Source organism: Haliotis cracherodii, unplaced genomic scaffold (assembly GCF_022045235.1).
Source record: "Haliotis cracherodii isolate W230 unplaced genomic scaffold, xgHalCrac1.p SCAF_26, whole genome shotgun sequence".
NCBI lineage: Eukaryota > Metazoa > Mollusca > Gastropoda > Lepetellida > Haliotidae > Haliotis > Haliotis cracherodii.
Window position 1 is genome coordinate 2,498,391 of NW_027266282.1, and position 6,000 is coordinate 2,504,390.

General features: G+C 38.0%; 1 protein-coding gene across 1 annotated transcript in view; it reads right to left on the bottom strand.

Annotated features, from left to right (window-relative positions):
* Window positions 1-5,439, bottom strand: part of LOC139472956 (cubilin-like) — a 67,421-nt gene extending 61,982 nt beyond the window's left edge. The window contains exon 1 of the mRNA XM_071255427.1: window positions 5,385-5,439. The gene's annotated coding sequence lies outside the window, so the exon portion shown is untranslated. The remainder of the gene's footprint in view (window positions 1-5,384) is intronic.
* Between the last annotated feature and the right edge of the window lie 561 nt (window positions 5,440-6,000).

Consider the following 6,000-nt stretch of genomic DNA (forward strand, 5'->3'; position numbering starts at 1 on the left):
CCGTTTCAGTACAGGGTAATCCTCACATGTGACCTAAAACAACATTGTTTTCGAAACTAATATCCACGTATATGTGGATTAGTACCTATCGTCGAGAGGTCCTAATACCTTTGTTCCGTTCTGCAAGGAGTCAAGGTAAATGCGCATCCAAGACAAACTTTATGTAGATGGAAAATTACAAAACCCGTCGGTGCTTCCCCCCTATCGTGCTCCTCCAAATACAAACCGGATGTTTACACGTGGTAACCTGGCAACTAGGCCGGAAGTGTTGGGGTGTAGATATTTTAAGAGCTTTGAAATTGTTGATTTTTCTCCCCTATACTCAGATGTACATTGTTCTATAGCTTTTTCGTTATCAAGTATGAATAGCAGAATGTATGGTAATGTACCTAAATCATCTACCAGTAAACTTGTAACAATTTCTACAAAACCCAAAAGATATGACTCATCAAAAACAAACCAATACAGGAACAATATTGATGTTATGCAGATACAAGATGTAAGCACATTATTAGATAAAGTGGTTGATGACACTACGAAGGCAAATAATGCAACTGTTATCTTCTCTGATATTCTTACAAATGCAGGTATAAATACATTTGGCATAGCTCTTCCCCCTCATATAATTATACTGGCGATGATAAGAAACATAAAGTTAACAAACCTTGGTTCGGAAAAGAATGTACTCTGATACGTAGACACTACCATAAAGCTAGGAGAAAATATCGAAGACATAGGAATCAACGAAACCATATCTAAACTGACGTCAAAAAGAAACTTTACCAACTGAAAACATAAATTTCAGACAAAGTATAATTTTTTTTTCGATGAAGTCCATCCAAAACACATAACCTAAATACAACAATACTGTATGCAGAAAATGTTAATCGTCTGTTACATGTTTGCGAGATAACACGCGAAAAAGTGAAAAACACGTGCACCACGGACAACTGCAAATGCACGTGCGGGTAAGGGTATAAAACGATTGCAACGGCAAGTCAGACACTTCTACAGTGATAAAAAAAACACAAAAGAAATGCCACGACTCACAGTCGAACAACGTGAACGAGCCTTGGGTATGGTACAGATGGGAGCCACCCACGCCCATATTGCACGAACCTTCGGTTGATCCCGTGTTGCCGTTACCAACTTGATGCAACGTTACAGACAGACAGGGCGGACCGCTGACAGGCCAAGAACAGGCAGACCCAGGGTGACCACGCCCCATGATGACTGCGTATTTAAAGCATTCAATTTAATGATTTTACCCATTATGTTATATGGCTCTGAAGTTTGGGGACATGTTAAAATAGATATACTTGAAAATATACATACCAAGTTTTTAGAATTAGCCTCTGGTCTCAGAATGTCCACACCGAATTATTTCTTATATGGTGAATTTGGAAGATTTCCTATCAGCACCCATGTTTCTAAAATAATTATTAGTTATTGGTATAAACTCAACACGCCCCTGTCTCACCTCAAGTTATCCTCGGTACTGTACAATTTCATGTCTTTAGATAGTGTGTTAAATAAACATTCTTATTCTTGGCTTAAGTTTGTTGAAAATATCCTTAACTCGTGTACTCATAAAGTAATGTTTATATGTTCCCAGGTAATTTTAAAAGAACATGGCTGCTTAATAAAGTAGAAACGACACTAAAAGATCACAGTGTGGAGGAATGCAATAGAAGTAAGTCCCAAGGGACAATATTATTTATAAACACATTAAGACCCTACCATCACTTGATGCCTTTATCTTATTGCCAAAATATATTTACTACCCAATATTAAAATTTAGAACATCCAATCATTGTTTACCTATTGAGACAGGGCGTTGGTATAATACTCCAAGGGAATTAAGAACTTGTAAATTGTGTGACTCTCCGACAATAGCAGACGAGTTTCATTATATATTTCGTTGTCCTGCTTTTGATGAAAATAAAAAAAAAGATGTATTTCAACAAAACTAACCAAATTGTCAAGTGTGGTATCTTATAGGCGGTTGTTTACATCATCAGGTTTCACTGTTTTAAGAAACTTAGGAAAGTTTATAAATGTTATCTTCTCTGTAATATCAAAACTTAGATAATAGACATGCTTACTATATCTACAACTGTTTACCTACAATATTTTGTGTTAGTCCGCCGCCATTTTGACTGCTTGTATATAATGATTGACATGTAAAATGTACTCTAATACCACCATGCGTGGTTCTCTGGAGAATAAAGTGAAGTGAAGTGAAGTGTAACCGAGGCTATAGAAGATGACACCTGTACTGAACACGTGTTGTCACTTACTTACTTACTTACTTTGGAGATTTGATGCGTATTTCGCACACGGGCCCGGCCAGGCCATTTAATGTGTTTCCGAAAGGGGAGAAAGTGGTGTGTGCAACCGAAGAGGGGGCTTTAGGGGTTGCTTATATAGAATTTGGGAATTTTGAGATTTGGAATAGATGCCGATGGGGTTGGGGAGTAGAACTAAGGGAGCTGGGTATGGTGAATGTTTGTTTGTTTATGTGATATGGATTTGGTAGATTATAGTGTTTTTAGATGCGTTTCATTAGTTCCATTTTGATTAAGAATACGCCTAAGGCCTTGAAGTTTTCTAGATTATTTTGTAGGTTTAGTATTGCTTCTAGAGTGAGAGCCTTGTTTAGATTGAGGGTGGTTTGTAATGCGGTTCGATGTGTTAGGTAGTGTGTGCAGTGGATGACTGCGTGTTCTGGGGTTTCAGTGTGGGCAGTTACCTGTAGTGTTTTTTTTACTTTTTTAGGTGGTTATTTAGGTGGTGTGTCCCGTTTGGAGTTTAGTGATTACTCTGTCGATTTGTTTTGATGGATGGAGAATTTTTGGTTTGGTTAGTGGTTTGCTGAGTACTTTTGTGATTTGGCTATTTGAGTTTAGATATAGGTTATGCCATTTTTTGGTGATTTTTTGCTTGTTTACGCTTTTAATTTCTGATTTTGAGATGGGTAAGTTTAAGCTTATTTCTGGGATTTTGAGGGATAGTTTGGCTGCCTTATCGGCGTTTTCATTACCGTATATTGTGGGCGGGTATCCACAAGAAGGTTATTTGTTTGCCTGCCTTAGTTAGGTCGTTGGAGCTTTTAAGTATTTGATTTATTAATTTAGGTCGGTTTTTGGTATTTTTGTTTTGGAGGGCTTGCAGTCCACTTAGGGAGTCGGTAAGTATTAGGATTTTTTGGTGGTTTGGGGATTCTTGATTATGGAGGGCTGAGGCCATGCCCATTAGTTCTGCCGTGAATATTGATTGGTTGTTTGGGAGTCGGAAGGATTGTGTGGTTTTAGTTGGTTGTGTGGTATGGACTCCGAAACCTGTGTGTTTGGAGGTCGGATCTGAAGATCCGTCCCTGTAAATGTGACACCAATTTGGCCAATTTTCGTGTATGTATGCTAGTGTGGTGGTTTTAGTTATGTTTGGGTCGGTTTGTTTATTTATTTGGCTAGCCAGTGTTGTGTCTATTTTGGGTATTTTAAGTTTAGGGGTGAAGATATTTGATTGTTTGCAGTTTTGTTAAAGATTTCTAATTTGGTGTTCATTTAGGTAGTTTGTTATTCTTTGGGATATTGTGGTAAGTAAGGGGTGTTTGCGAGCAAGAGCTTGGTTTTGGGGGCTGATATTTTGGTTTATTAAGTTTTTGATGAGAGGGTTTGATTGGGACGCGGCCCTGAAATTTAAGCTTAGCTGTTCCCTGCCTAGACTTAGTGGCATTTCTCCTGTTAAGGCCTGAAGTGAAGTGTAGGAGGTGCCATGTTGGGTGCGTGTAATTAGCTTGAGAGCCTGATATTGTATTGAGTCAAGTTTTTAGATAGAGAGTTGTTTAGGGTGTTGTATATGGCGCAGCCGTAGTCTAGTTTTGATCTAATTAGTGATATGTAGAGAGAGAGGAGGGTATCTTTGGAGGCTCCCGAGTTAGAGCCAGTTAGGCATCTTAGGGTGTTTAGGTCTTTACTGCATTTAGTTGTTAGGTTTTGGATGTGACCATCCCAGGGGAGATGTTCATCGAAAATAAGTCCTGACGTGTTGTCTGCGGAAAGACATTGAAGTACAGTAATTGTTCCCAATTGTTCAATCTTCTGAAAGGATTAGTAGTCTATAGCGGTTACGGTCCAATGCTCTGTTGACTATAGTCTGTTTTAACAGTGAGTTTTACTACTCACTCAGTCAAACAGCCCTTTGGCAGCAATAAGATGACAACTGAACTGTGTTCACACAACATAAAAATGATAAACTAAGTTATATAGTTATCACAACTCAATCAATTGAAATACAAATACTAAGTCTCTGTGAGAGTGAATGATGTCAGATTGTAGTAATTTATGAGGGAGTGACAGATATCGGTGATCATTGTAGAATGGCAAGTCAACATTAGATTCGTTCCAAATTCTCCTCGTGCAAAGCACCTGATACATTCCAGCTACACGTTCATATAATCATATGGGGTGCTTAGAATATAAATGTAAAAATTCACAACTGTTCAGTAATAAATACATTTTATGATTTATGTACAGTGAATGCATCAGTTGCATTGCACCAAACTGTGCAAACATAAGAGAGAGATATGCATAGTATTATATACTTTAGTGTGAAAGACTCAGGTTTCTGACGTTGAGAAAAAGTGATATTTTCACTGCAGTACAAGAATGACCTCACCTTAAATTGTCTCCCTTTATCGAAAGTGTTAAGCCCGAACACAAACTCTTGACTATTTTTTCACATTATTTCCACATGGGCAAGGCAAAACGTTGACAGGTGGTCTTTTATGGAGTGAATATCAGTTTTTAATGTTTCGCTTTATATTTCTCATTTTACTCGTCAATAGAGAGTGTTCGTTTCGCAAGCACCATGGTGTATTCTTTCATTTACAACAGCGGTCTTCAAGTTTTCAAGAATATTTTTGTTAGATTTGATTTTGTATATAATCATATTTAATGTATGATAAAGAATTTTCGTTAAAGTAAATATTTAATGTGGGCAACGAATAAAAACTCATGACATTGACTATGAATGACGCAAAGGTATCCATGCATGAAACAGTGTATCTGTCACCCGACAGTCCGGGTATTCACCGACTTTCGGCAACAAGATAAAAAACAAGAACAGGCAGTTACATCTGACTCACTGACCCACCTAAAGTAGTATGTTCGCTTCAAGGAGGGTAAAATATAAAGTCCCTCACAAGGATTTGTCAAGCGTAGCCAAACAAGAAGACGAGGTTGAAAATTAGTATTACCGTTGTGGCATAACTACCTTAACGTTGTAGCTTACAAGGTGTGTAGGACACTTATCTTGGATGCGGATACAACAATAAATAACCTCCTTCCATCCATGATGCTGACAATATTAGGCATACTTACCCGGTGCAGAACACAGCCTACAGTTCTCCTCACCGATAAATGACCGGGAATTACAACAGCGCAAGTCACGTCTCGGTTCAGTGCTCCTCGTGTACGCCGTTCACTGGTTGGCTACATCTTGACGTATCATCCGCGAACGAGGCTCCGGGTGAACACAAAAAACAACAACATTGAGCAGTGTCAAATGTTTCCACTTCAGCTTACGTTTTCTTAAGTTGTAATTTCATACCCTCGAAATACACCGAATCTGTAGTGACAGTCTTGGTTATTTATAAATTTACATATAACTAGCTGGGCAACACATGTTCTACGGAGATTGGACCAAATTTCTTGGACAAGTCAAAATACAGATATACATCATCAAAAATAAAATTATGTCTGTTAGATCTAATGGGACAAAATAAATGCTCATTTTTTTAAATTGTTCAATTTTGTATATGTTTACAGTAATATGCTCTTGTATATATTTCTGTCAGATAAAGTTATCTTCTCTTTATAAGGGAAAGAGAGTGGCCATAGAACATGGCGTCGACTCTACATAAAATACTGAACATCTGCCTTGTCAATGAATGTCCACATATTCCGTCAGCAGAATGATGCATCGGGTAATTTCCTC